Raw genomic sequence first — 14519 nt, 5'->3', positions numbered from 1 at the left:
TAATACTTTCTTAGGTCTGACATTCTGAAACTGATAGTGACGCTTGTAACCAAGTCGCCTTTTAAGTTTTACTGGAATGGTCTGTGATTCACCTATTGGCCTTGGGAGACAGTGAACAGTTGAATTTACATCACTTGGCACATTGACAATGTTTCCATGAATAGACAATTGACCACCTCTAGGCAGCTCACGGATTTGCATAAAAGGTATACGAGGTGATATTAGTCGCTCCTCTAGTGAAGTCAAATTCAATACATCAGGCTTATAAGGAAAACCCATCTTATTGGCTTTAGAACAGCTGGGTAACCTGCCTTTTTTAGAGTTGAATTGGAAGTTATGCAGATCCACTCAGCATCATTGACACTTTTAAAACCAGTAAGACAGGACTCGACAATGTCTGGTGAACATACCTTATATTTGTTTGCATCACATTTCACTACAGAGCACCTGAACCACAATTGGTCACAACAGGTGCATACATATTCTGGGCCACTTGCAATGTTTTTGTGAAACAAATTTATCATAGAAATTGCATCATATTTGTTTTCTTGTGGTTGCAACTCATGACTGCTATATGTTAGTTGTGATACACTTGTCAGAGCCTCAGTCTTTCGTCTCTTTCTTACCGACTGTTTGTTTATTTGCCTTATGTGTTACGGGTTCTCTGCTTTTCGTTTTCTGAAGGAGAGCCGCTCAATTTCTCTGACGTGTTCTGGGTTCAATTTCTTCTTTTAGAAGCCTGGTGTTTCTTGTTCCTAGATGTTTTGCTATTAATGTTGCTGCCTTGCACTCGTTTTTTATTCTCATTTTTTCTAAAGTTATCATCACCTCTTCTGTCTTTCATGTATTCTCTCATGTATTGTCTTTTGTAAGCTTTACGTTTTTTCACTGTCATCAACTGGTTTGTTTTCATCTGCATTTTTTGCTTGTTTGCTGTTGTCTCTCATCTCCATTGTTCTGTTTTCTACTGTGGAAACATAATGAAATTCATCTAGGTGTCCAATGTAAATGTTTACGGCATTTGTAACATTTACTGGTTCAACGACAGTAAGTGGAGACAAAGTTGCATTTGATTCAGCAATATGAATTGATAAATTAAGACAATTGGCAACAGCTTGAATTATGATAGCATCAGCCCATGTTCCTTGACATGACATTCTTTCCAAATAACCTTGCCAAGAATGCTCAGTGTTACTCTCTACGAATTGTTCAGGGTGATTCACTAAATACTGAATGCCAACACTGCGCACATAGAAATGACTATTAGCATTTCCATAGAGTTGATGTGATACAGCCCTAAAGAAGCAATCACCACCTCCTCCAACATCAAGTGCAATTCTGCCTAACTGAGACAATCTGAATTCTAATAAACAAACAGAATTTGTGGGTGATATAAAAGGTGCTTATTTGTAATACTCATTTGCAGGACCAGGATTTGACTCCACATCTCTACTCAATGATATGACTCTGCTTGCGAAATGATAAGTTCTCATTTGGAGCTGCCTTAATTTTCTGAAAATATTACCTTTAGCAATCATACAAAACAAAGGCAACTTTTTATGCTTTGGAGTCCTTGTTCGAAAAATACTTCAGCTTAAACTTTGTCTAATGAAACATTTCTTTGAGAAAAACATGAACTTTGAACTTCTATAGCGCTCTAAGAAATGATAGCGATGGTATCCACACAACATAGCCTTCACCTTTGATGATTTCGGGACATATTTCTTTATGTATAATTTCACTAACTTTTTTGTTTTTTTGTTTTTTTTCCACTGGAACGTCTAGTAACCATTTTGTAAGAAATTCTGGAGGGTTCTCTTTCACGTGTCATTCTAAACTGATGGGAGACAATGGTAGCTCTAGAACTCCGTACATTCACATTTTTATCTGCATTTCTGTACTGACAATTGCTTGACAACTGAACTGGTATATTTTGATTTTCACATTTCTCTTCAATAAATGCATTTACCAACTGCTCGGGTATTGTAGGATTACCTTCGACAATCATTTGCTCCTTGGTATTCTGGACTTTCAGTTCTTTCTCCGTGTATTTCTGGTGGCATTCAGGTAACGGATCATCTGTTTGGCATTTGTTTGCTGTTTGATATTTTGTATTTGTTATGGTATTTGTTATTTGGCGTATATTGTATTTAGCATTTGTTTGGCAGTTGTGTTGCATCTCTGTAGCTGTCTCGCTTTCCACAGTTGTGACATTTAAGTCCCAGCGAGAGGGGAACTCGACGAAAGCTTCATCGAAGCTGTTCGTCTCCTGGCCTTGCAAATTACCCCGGCCAGTTGAGGGTTTCGACAATGCTTCTGTCCCTGAATATTTCAGAGACTTATTATAAGCTTTCTGACTGAACACAATACAAAATCTTGAGCGAGAGCACTTGAAACCATGTGCTTTGTCATGTGACATTTTCCGAACAGCTTCCGAGCGAATTGCGAAATATTAAAAGCGCAATTAGTTTCAATCATACGTCCTGCGAGTTTTTTTTTACAAAATTCAAAATACAATACAATAAAAGGAGGACGGCTTACCTTCTTCCGCAGACCATTCCGTTCATTCCAAATAGTTCGTTTCGTGCATTCTTGCTACGGATGATCGATTCCTCGTCGTCCAAATGACTCTTGGAAACATCGTCACTATTAGGACTTTAAAACTCATTTCTTTCCACTCGAGCATTCTTGAGCACATTTCCTGTTCCTTCTTGAGGTCTTCAAATGTGTATTTTGATCAACCATGGAACGAAAGGAACGAAAGGAACGAAAGGAACGAAAGGAACAAAAACCCGCCTTGACAATTATTGCGTCGGGCTCGACACAACAGGCGCCGTGTTGTAAACATGTACTGCCGCCTAGGTCACACCCCGTCCCCCCACATATATGAACATAAAACAATGGTACGACTTTGATGACAAAACCAAACCTAGTATGGGAGACAGAGGAAAACGCGTTTAATTAACGTTTATACGGATTTAATGCATAAATTAATTGCCTAACGGGAATGGAGTGACCAATCCAACCATCACTATACCTCATGGTATGTCATACATACCATGAGGTAAAAAGCGCTGTTAATTTTAGCAGCCGAAATGGACTATTCGATGCAAAACGGCGTCAGCAACCCTGAACTAGACTACGTTTATGGAAAGGCTTGTAATGTCAATGGTTTTGTAAACGAAGAAGGCAGTGTAGATTCTCTCTTGTCTTCACTTGATTTATTCAAGGTTTTTTCATTGAATTGTAGGGCTCTACTAGTTTTCTACGTCGTAATCTATGTCCCACCTTCCCATAAAATACACATTACAAAATTAAGAGAGCCAAAGAGTTTAGTTTCGCCAAATTGAATGCGAGAGATTAAAGAAATATATAGATAGTACACCTTAAAAAACGATTGGAGACTGCTTCGAAGACAAGAGTGGCATTTTTTGTTATCAAGACCGAAACTTTAAAAGGAAGAAAATGTCACTGACGTCCACCTTATTGGACATAAAGTTTGGATTCTCGCGTCTATCTAGTGGTTCATAAAAAAAGGTTTAAATTTATTTTCGAGTGCAGTGGATAGAGAACTCCACGCCGTTGCTTGTTCTGTGGCCGTTCAACAGGCGGACTTGTTACCTGCCAAACTATTCTTCCACTCACTTTCTTAAATTGCGAGCAGCGGCATACTAGGTGAGTTTGGCCGAACCATGGTTCGTACTTTTGCGAGAGGTAGTCCAGCCGAAATACTCATGGCGAGACCAAACCAGCCTGATATGCCGCCAAAGCGTACCAGAAAGGAACGATTAGGTATTTACTGTACCCAAATTCGGCGAAATGACCTGATATTGTAGCCATATCAGGTCAGTGACTTGATGTCTCAGGATATCAAGACAGTAGACACAGCTTCTGATTGGCTAGTTGGGAATTTAGTTACGGTAATCTAGAGTTACACGAAGAGAGCTACTCACAGAGTCCAAAGCTTGGTATTGTAGCGGAAAATATCCTCGGGTAAGTCGTTCAACTGATTGTTTTCCAAGTGCCTACCAACGAATAATCACAATCAGTGTCAATTGCACGATAAAAGGGAAATTAAAGAGTGTGTGCTAGGAGGTTCCCTTCCTGATATAGGATACAACCTTACAGAAAACAAGAATAATAAAAACAAAAATGGGAAAACAAAACTCTCTTACAGGATACTTTCCATGTTGTTTCTCGATCTAGAAAATTCTGAGATCCCGGAATTGCAGGATCTCTTTCATTTGTGACAACACTCATATTTAGCCTGAGACATAGGAGATTAGGGCAGAGAGTCACAAAGTGTCCTCGCTGACTTCGTTGCGCCCCATATAATAGCCTAAGTTGAACTAGTAAACTCAATTTTAGCAGATCAATGTAAAACAAGTCGGTGTAACAGAGCATGAAAGATGCAAGATCAGATGCACCGCGGTGATTGGGTAAAAGGAATGTAATGTGAGAAATTGAAATTCTGTATTCAGTAAATAAATTTTCAAGTGGTTCTGGAACCAGTCCGATACGAGTGATAACAGTTACTGTGCAAAATAATAAGTCTGTCGTTAACGCGTGTTAGTACAGTTGCTGTCTTTTCGTCCGTTTTGAGGCTTAGTTGGCGACAGGCTACGTTCCGCAGCTCATTGCTCCTGTTTACAGAGTGTAGGCTGCAAGTGCGCCAGTGTGCCTGTAAATTCGTGAGTTAATTGGTCTCTGAGAACATATTTTTACTAGAAGGGATGACAGAATTGTCCACAATTTTTTTTATTGAAAATCTTTCAAAAATTATGACTAGTTTATTTTATTTGAATCTTAACTTATCATATAAATAGAGACGCGGTGGCCTCATGATTAGTGCGCTCGTCCCCGGATCGAGCGGTCCTGGTTCGAGCCCTGGCCGGGGACACTGTGTTGTTTTCTTGGGCAAGACACTTAACTCTCACACAGTGCTTCTCTCCACTCAGGAGTATAAATGGGTACCAGCGAATTGTTGGGAAAAGCTGACAAATTCCGGGGGAGTGACCTGCGATGGACTAGCTTCCACTCCAGGGGAAGTCGAAGTACAACTAGCAGCTTTATACCATAGAAACTGGGATAAGGTCTTGCAGCTATGAGCCAGTCCGGCAGCTCCAAAGCTTCACTTATCATATAGGCACACATCAAACATCATCACAAATCACCTCTTGCAAAGATGTTGGAAATATAACACGGTTTCTGCTGCAATATATTCAGCTAAAGATATTACTCTTCACTTGTCTTTTACTTGCTTCAGTGTCTTAAGGACAAATATGAGCAAATTTTATTTAAAATATGAGTTTCGTCCTGCTAATTACATATAACGTACTCCTTAGGTTGAAAATATGAAGTTTCGTATCTCAGTTAAGTGTCATTGTCAGAGAAAACCGGGCAGCAGGAAAAGATTGAGGTCGGCTGTTTATCTTTATCTTAATTTTCACAGTATAAAAGCTATCCGAAAAGATTAACAACCATGGCACTTAACGAGGCAGGTGTTCGTTTTTCTTCGAAATATCACCACATCATATTTTTGGCCTCGCAAGCGGTCTAAAATGGCCGAAATTTCCGGCAACTTTAGGTGAGGCTAAAAGATACTTCTTACAAATTCCAGAAAGTCTTATTTTTTGCGATAACATTTCTCCCCTTATTGGTTGACTGAGATATATTTGAGGTTTTTCGCTTTAATCCTACGCTCTTCTTGAGGTGCCATCTATCGCCGCTGAATCGTTCATGGGCGTGACTCAATTTTAGCCATTTTCAGCGACTCGTTTTTCAAAAGTGCGGTATCTTATTTCTACAGAAAAGATTTTTTTTTTTTGACAGTCTTTTATACTGCCGTCACTATCCAGTTTAGTTAAAATGGTTAAAAATTTGAGGTAAATCGGAGTAACTGGTCTTGCAAAGTCCCCAAAAAAATCATTAGCCAGAATCATTTCCCGCCAAAAGTTTTAGCGAAGAATATCACTTTATTCCCACTTTCTGCGATATTTAGCTTTGATTTACTGAAAGATCTGCCAAAATAGTTAGTTGGACAGCAGAAGAGCATATTTTAGATGTGACATCGTTTTTTCACGATGTGAGCGTTTCAAACTCGCCAAATCCTTACTATTATCTGGGCTAAACTTTTCCGCAAAAATTCTAGTTTTCAACGTCACACTCCGGGGAAAAACAAAGTGGATCCTAAGTTCGCTTACGATTTTTGCTATCAAGTAGAACAAGAAGTTTAACGCTAAAAGATTTGTAAAACACATTTAAACAACTAACAAGGTTTCGGTTCCATTATAAAGGTAAAAAGTGAAAAAGTATAACGTCTACTTAGAGTATATAAAATATGAGCAATACATAAAATATTTGCGGGTCCTATGCGTATAATTCTCAAGGTAGGAAACGCAATAAAGACAAACGTGTGCGAAAGTATTACGTAAACAGTTTGGCGCGAATGGAGTCGGTTTGCGTGTTAAGAGAACGCTTGATGTCGATCCTTTACGTACGGCATCTCGTAGACTTAGCAAGCGAATTTGCTGTTACATTTCCTCAGAACTTTGAAAAGGTGGCTAGTCTCTGTTTTGTTGTTCTCTTGCTGTGTTTCAAGGTGTTTTCCGATGGCTGAATAACGGTGTTCATTTATGCGTTGATTTAAGTGTTGGACAGAGAACAATGCAAGAGTTCGAAGTGTTCATTCTGAGGAAAAATGATAAAAAACACTTATTTTTTTCTCAAGCATCTGAGCGGGCAAGAATCCTAAATCCTCGAATTTGATTGGCTAATCATACGCACGTGACCGGTCCAGCTTTTCACGATACGCTGGGAAAACTTGCGGTTGCAGTTAACCTGGAGGCTATTCGATTCGACTTTTGAATGAAAGGAGCGTTAGTGATGGAGGAAGTTTGTGTCGTCTGTGGTTGGTGATTCTCATATGAGTTTAGAATAGTGTCGGAGACACCTTTTAACTGTGCTAAAGCTGGCCGTGAGCTGTAGTTTGCTATACTTTGCTTGCTGCTGTCCCCTGAAACGGGCTGGAGCATTCGCATGTCGGAAAGCAAGGTTATCTGTTTATTTAAACTAATTTCAAGATGTGATGTTTCGATGTTTTATTCTTGACATCAATTAGTGTATCAACAGTTAATTTGAGAATGAGAAAAGTTGAATTTGTTAAATAAATTAATCTCATCAATATTTTGTTTATCAGGCTTGTTAAATTTGAGATAAAGCAGTGGTTCTCGGCTTACCAAGACCACTTTTGTGCTTGGTTTAGTCTCGCTCGACTGTCGACTGAAGACTGCTCGAGTATTTTTTCTAAGTCATTTCTTAGAAAAGAAACGGTTTGATCTTTTTTGTTACTGCTTCTCGTACCTGTTCAATGCCTCGACAAGACTTTTTTTGTACCTTATCCTTTGCCCAGTCACGTAAAATATTATCTAAATTGTTCAAATTTTCCGCCATTTTAAAACACAGAAGGAAAAGCTTTGTAAAAATGACGTCAATCGTGCGTCTGTCCTCTAATAGATCATAGGCGAGAACCAATCAAAATGCGAGAATAACTTGGGTTATTATATAAAAGATCCCTGCCATTAACATCTACAGCTTGATTTAGCATCGAATTCCTTTACACCCTCCCTCCCACGGGTAGCCACGTATTAGGGACAAGGCCATATCTAGGCTTGTGTTATAGAGCTTATACAATTTAGACAATTTTGACAATTTAGAACGATTTGATTATTATTACTTTCCAATATCTTAAATTTTCCAATTTCAGCAATTGGAGAGAATTATTTCATGTATACTGCACATCATTTCACTCCTCACGGGAAGATATGAGCTTAATTGATTGACCTCGCTCCCAATGTGTGGCTTCATAGCTCAGTTGGTAGAGCATCGCACCGATATCGCGGTATCGCGGAGGTCACGAGTTCGAATCCCGTTCAAGTCCCGATTTTTTTTCAGGCTTCTTTTTTCCAATTCCTTAAATTGGAAAATTTACTGCGATGATCATTCTTCACTTTCATCTACAACTGCAGTTCAAATATGAATTATTTCATGTGTACTTCGCATCCTTCAAGTTCAGTTGTCCCATGTGGCCACATAGCTACCGCTGTGATATTTAAGTACGTGTGCATTTGTCAGTCAATTACTTAAGCAGAGGCAGCAGCGAAGTGGAAGTACTGAAGTTAGACGGAGATCATGTAAGATAGACTTCTGGCAAATAAAAGACCCATATACCAGAGTCTCGATATTCCTCCTCGTTTGGACGACTGAGAGATTTCCAAGTAAACATAGCGTACAGTTTCTGAATAATTTCTTCATTTATTCGGAAGGCACCATTCCAAGTCCAGAATATTTAAAAAAATGGAGAATTTTCAAAATGAATACTGCGCCCTTGAACTTAAAATCCATTCAAGAACTAGTATTCAAGGCATTATGGAATCGCAAACTCAGTGATCGCCTGCAGCTAGGTGAGATCGATTGACCGAAATTTAAAAAGCTAATCATTTTTAGACGATAATGACAACTGTGAATAAAGTCAGCAACGATAAAACAAAGGTACCGGATGAATTCATTTTTCGTATTGTTTCGTTGTTTGTTTTACTGCTAAACTCGATAAGTAAATTGATTCGCAATCGATGCACATGTAAGTTTATCATTAAAACTACGGTTGCATAAGTGTATGCAAACAAACAATTGCGTCTATGTTGTTATGTTTTAATCCGTTATTTTATTCCTTGATATTCACCTCTGAAAATTACACTTAAACAATTATTCGCCTCAGGCTCAGTAAACATTGGCAAATATTCACTGAGCCTTCGGAGCAGTTGTCCGTTTCGCAACGGTCGTTGCCATTTTTATGACTCTTAGAAATATTTTCTGAACTATCAACGAATTTTTCTCTACCAAATTAAAGAAAAGAGGAAATTTGTAAGTAAGCACCCTCTGGCTCGGGAGTAAGGGGGCGTGTCTAAGCAAAACATTGGTGGATTCATCACTGGCAGTGTGATTCCATGTTTCAGATAGCCAGATTATAGGTAAGTTTTTCTTTATTTCGCTCCTCGACTTCATTTCCAATGGCCACCCATGGATTTTCTTCCTCATCTTCTTCCCCCTCTGGTTCTTCATCTTTTTCCTCCTCTGGTTTGTCATCTTCTTCGTTCTCTGATTCGTCCTTTGGTTCTTCATATTCGTTACCCTCACCGTGTTCTTCTTCTTCCGCTATCTGTTCAACATCACTAACGTCCCTCTTATTGTACCCCTTTCTGATCTGTATGATCTGACCAAACGTCTAACGACACACTTCATTTTATAAATTTTTCAGTGTATTGGGTGTTCGTTGTTAAACATCATACACTTCCACTCGAAGGAGTTAACAAGTGGGATTCGCTGGTAACAGCAGGTACTCGTTCTCACGCGCCTTGGGGTTTGGACAGATGGTATTCGCGAATATGGAACTGGTAATCGCACCAGCAGCCACCACTAGTAAAGCCATCCCATTGAAGAGAGCCTGGTATACCTCGAAAACACGGTACATGTGACTGTTACACCACCATTGACAATGGTAAAAGGCATAGAGCGAATTCAAGGTGTGCAAGACGTCGGGCTCCAATTGCACAGCTGCTGCTTTCAAGCACGTTCCTTCCAAGAGCGAAATGGCCTCTAGAGGCATGTTTGGATCCTTGTTGTTGTTTTTTTTCTACACGGTGTTTTCTTTATGTACTGTCTGTGGTGATGGGAGAGGGGCTTGATCGTGGATCCGTTCTTCCAAAGGAATAGCGATCTCTACTGGAATAGATGCTGGTTCTGCCATGGCTTCCAGGCCTGTTGCATCTTCACCACTACTTGGGATAAACTAACAGTGCAACTCAACAAGGGAAGCTTGGTTTTCATGTATAACTGCGGCGACCTCTCAACCACGTTAGACACCAACGTATTGATCAGTTGGGTAATGTTTTGGATCAACTGGTCCAACGACTGGCAAAATTTCTGTTCTTGCACTTCGATATTCATAATATATCCTCAACGCTGTCTTCGGTGTAAATCAAGAAAAATGACATTGGGTAGGCACCTTAATACCTTTCTTGGAACGCACTCACACCACACGACAATGTTTTTCGAAAAAAAAAATTAAAACAAAAATAATACACCAGGGCCTTTATTCATAAACGCCTCCAAGTATGTTTTCAAACCATAACAAGGTTTCTTTTTAAACAAATCAATGTCCTAGCCATTTGTCCCCTCATGTGTGTCGAACTTGACAGACCAGACTGTCTTATGACAGGCGACTTCTTCCCCAGCGGTGTCTTCTACTCACAAGTTAACCCCGTTTTCATTTTTTTTTTTCTGAGAAATCTTTCGATTTGTTCCCGGAAGTGAAAAACACTTACGAAGCATATAAATTGCGGTGGAGGAAAACGTAAAAGGGAAGAGACAATTCTCATGTGATCTTTACATGATGTCTTACGAAAAGGCGTCTAATAACAAGGCCACAGAGATAGAATGTAATTGCGGTAAGGATTAAAATGCTGAATTGCTTTAACAATAACGACCCATCGTTCCATCGTTCGCATTATAAGAAAAAGCCTATCAGGAATCTTCTTATATCAGCTTTTTATATACTTATCAGAGGGTATCTCCCTTTCCATGACCTCAGCCTATTGAGGGGGCATCCCCCCTTGCCGTGACGTCAGACCCAGCGAGAGGGTATTGGGTATGGGGTAGACGCGGCGGCCATCTTGAATCCATTTATTTTCCGCCCACTTAGCCTAACCTACACGTGCCCCCCACGAGTTTCGCCCCCTGAGCCACCTGTTGACGTAAAGGTGACGTGATGTTTTCTCACACTTTTATTGGCCGCAATTTTCCATAAATTAAAAACGAGGTTGCAATCGGGTAATTTGGCAGCTATACTACTACTGTCATAATCAGCTAATACTTCCCTTTTGTTCATGTAAAAAGTTGCATTCCACTGAAAACAGGTTATTAAAGACACTTTCTTTTTTTTTTGCAGGGAATGCCACTGGAAGGAACATTCATGTCATAATGCACAAACTCCCTTTTAGAATGCCACGCTAGGTATTACTTAGGGATTCTGATGAACATTTACCCTTTAAATGCTGGATGCCTTCCCCCCCCCCCCCTTCTTCTTTAACACCTGTCCTGTCAAGACATGCATATGAGAACGTATTTTTCACATATATTGTTCAATCATGCTGTCAAATTTACAAGTTCCTGCTTCATTTATGCACCCCCTTAGGGGCCCTTCCAAACCTCCAGTTAAACTTCCATTGATTATGACTGCCCAACATATTTCTTTAAGGGCACAAAGTCATATAAAGGTTTACCTCAGCTTGATTGCTAGTAAAAATCAATTGGCGAGTTTAATAATTGGAGATCTCAAATTTAAGATAGTTATACTTTGGTGGGAAGGAAAAAAAAATGTGACTATTCTGTTTTATCAGCAACCAAAATAAATGTAACCAACCTTTTCACTTTAATGCCATAGTGAAGAGAAAGCTAGGGTGGTGAAATTCAACCATTTTTACACAAGCATAACTGAACATCGACCAATGAAGACACAAAACAAAGCAAAATAGGGGGAATTCTCTAAGGCCAATATCAAGGTTTTCACCCCTGACTGCTATAACACTAACTACAAATAAAACCACTAAAAAGGGAACAGGCAGGGTTTTTACGGCCAGATATGGTCAGAATGAGAGCGTAGCAGGACCCTGTTGATAACAGTACTTTGTACTGAAGGGTTATCCTGGGTTAACATTCAACGATAATGATGATGATGATGATGATGATTTTTAGCTGCTAAGCACACTGAAGGAGAATGAAGCTTATGGACTTCCAGTGTCTGAGGGAAAACGGATTCAATCAATCAATGTTTTATTTGGTAATGCAGGTTTTATGAAAAGTAGCCTTCATTTGGTGCCAAAAAATGGCATATTTCTATGTTTTCCGTGGACATTATCTATTCCGAGAAGGAAAAAAACTAGATAGGAAAACAAGGCCAACAAACCTTCACAACAAAAGCCAACACAAAAAGAAGAGCAAAAAAAAAAAAAAAAACAGAAAACTGCTCTACGATTAAAGCCAAATTCCACCGTACAGCGGACACAATTACAACACAAAAGGCCAATAAAGTCGAAACACCAAGAATTGAATTCAAAGGCCTGATAACTATCAACAGAGGTGCACCAAAAGAGATATAAACCGATCATATCGCAGGGAATATTATAAATGCATAAAACCTCCTATTAACAAGACTATTGGTAGGACTTTTAAGAGAGAAAACGCGAACGTTTTACGTTGATTTTTCTGGTCCGGTTTTCAAGATGGCGGTCCCGCCACTTACCCGCAACAAATATCAAGAAGAATACACGACTACGCGCGCATAAACCTAAAACAGATTATGCACACAGACAAAAAGCAACAACAAACTGTAAACACGTAGACTTAGTTAGCGAACAAAAGCGATATTAGCCCTGTTTTTTTGTCTTTGTTCACCTCTGTCGGCCTTCTTTAATGGCGTAATCTGAATAACCCACTCGAAGCGCTCACTCGTTGCTATGTGACGTCACAATGGCTGCGACGAGTCGGTCACGAATCAATACCGGAAAACAATAGAGTCACCCCCTTCCTCCTGAGCGTAATGTAAAACGCAAAATGAGCTGCTCATTTTCAGCTGCTGACCTTGTGTGCGGTCCAACAACATACGCGCCAAATGAGCTTTATGTTATTCCTCTAAAACTATGCAGAAAGGATTTAACAGATTATTTAACTAATCTGGGTGTCAGTAGAAGTCAAGGCTTCGGGACACAGATTAACGAGGCTGATGTAATTCTCATCGCGCCGGATTGCATTCACTATCAGAGGAAGACAGGGAAAGGATTACCCTATGTCCAAAGCACAGATACGAATTAACAACACATAACCAGAAGTTCAAGTCCAGTGTTCTTACCCATCTTACAGTGATGAAGCGAAAAAATTAAAAAAATCCTCGTCGGGTAAACAAACAGGTGTCGGAAGAAATATATCAGGAGTTTCAAGCTTCAGTTCCAATAGAATCCGGTAAGGAAAATGAGGCAATATTCAAATTATTTCCTCCCAATTGACCTATTTTTGGTAGTTAATTTACTCTTTATATGTTACATTAAGATATTTTCACCGTACGAGTAGTTTCTTATTAGTTCGGAAACCTCAGCCAATAACAGATGCGTTGTTTTGTTACAATGTAACATTTCCTTTAATTGAAATCAACATTTTTTTGCGTATTTTAAAACTAGTAAATCTAATATTGTTTCAGCCTGTGTAACACTGGTCGAAAAGGTCATCCAAGCAGATTAAAAGTGGAGGATGTAACCTCAAGATGTGAGGACAATCTTTAAGGTGAATGTTTGGGGTTAAAAGTGGAACACTGTTCCCTTGGATGATATATAAACTCTGACAGCACTGCTTTATTTATTCGACCCCGAAACAATTTTGTGAAGATGCCAATAGAGTTAAAGAGTTGCGCGTCGCAGGTTCTACGTAAACGTGATGTTTTTTTCTTTTTTTTTTTTAATTCTCATTAGCGTTCTTAAAGGTCCGGCAGCTCTTCCTATCCGTCTCCTATATCATATTTATTAAGGTATCAAAGCGGAGACCGCTAGTAATCTGGTTTCGCCACAATGTTCGTTGGCCTCTAAGGGCGGGATGAGGCGGGGTGTTGAAGGCGCAAATGTAATGGCAGGCTGCTGTGAGGGTAGCCACCCTATGCAAACCTGTGTTTGGTAAGCAAATAGACGGATTATGAGCACTTTCTACTCAACTCCTGCGAAAGGCACAAATGTAATAACTAGTCACAAACATAACAAAGGTCACAAGAGTAATAACAATCGGCCCCAAATGTAACAAAGGTCACAAGAGTATTAACAATCGGCCTCAAATGTAACAAAGATCACAAGTCTAATAACAATTGCTCACAAATGTGGTAAAGATCACAACTGTAACAAGAAATGATCGCAAATATAATAATACCATTTAATTGTTCAGTAAGCGTCAATGAAATACATAACTGGCTTTAGTGAAACTTTTTTTTTTAACTAATGAAATTATGCTGTTTAACTTAAAAGTGACTTCGCTGTACTGTCTTTCTCGCAGAGCTCTCGCCTGTGGTTCCGTTTTTAGGAATGTGCTCAAGACTTTGTCTTTACTTTCGGCATATTTCACTCGCATAAACCAGCATCTCCATGAAAATTAGTGACGCGAAAGAAAACTATGTTTAGTAACACGAGATTTGATGGTGTTTTTAGACATGGAGCAATAATTTTGAATTTACCAACCACGATCGGAAGATGAGGTAAACTGAAAAGACAATTGCCGCCATGAGCTCGTCCTGCCGCACGTTACCTGCCAATCACCTATTGTTAGAGCAAGGTGATCCCTTTCTGGTATGAATTTTCATAAGATTGTTTTTACGCCCACTCTGTTTTCGTAAAGAAGCGTGAAATTCTGAACTTTTTAAGCCGCGAAAA

The 14519-nt window shown here is 39.4% G+C and overlaps 1 pseudogene; it reads right to left on the bottom strand.

The window, feature by feature from the left end:
• Nucleotides 1–718: 718 nt before the first annotated feature.
• On the bottom strand, nt 719–2429 carry LOC149105425 (uncharacterized; annotated as a pseudogene).
• Between the last annotated feature and the right edge of the window lie 12090 nt (nt 2430–14519).

This window comes from Orbicella faveolata, unplaced genomic scaffold (genome assembly GCF_042242905.1).
Source record: "Orbicella faveolata isolate gen_17 unplaced genomic scaffold, um_ofav_v1 contig_34, whole genome shotgun sequence".
Classification (NCBI taxonomy): Eukaryota; Metazoa; Cnidaria; class Anthozoa; order Scleractinia; family Merulinidae; genus Orbicella; species Orbicella faveolata.
This window is presented reverse-complemented; position numbering and strand designations above follow the sequence as displayed.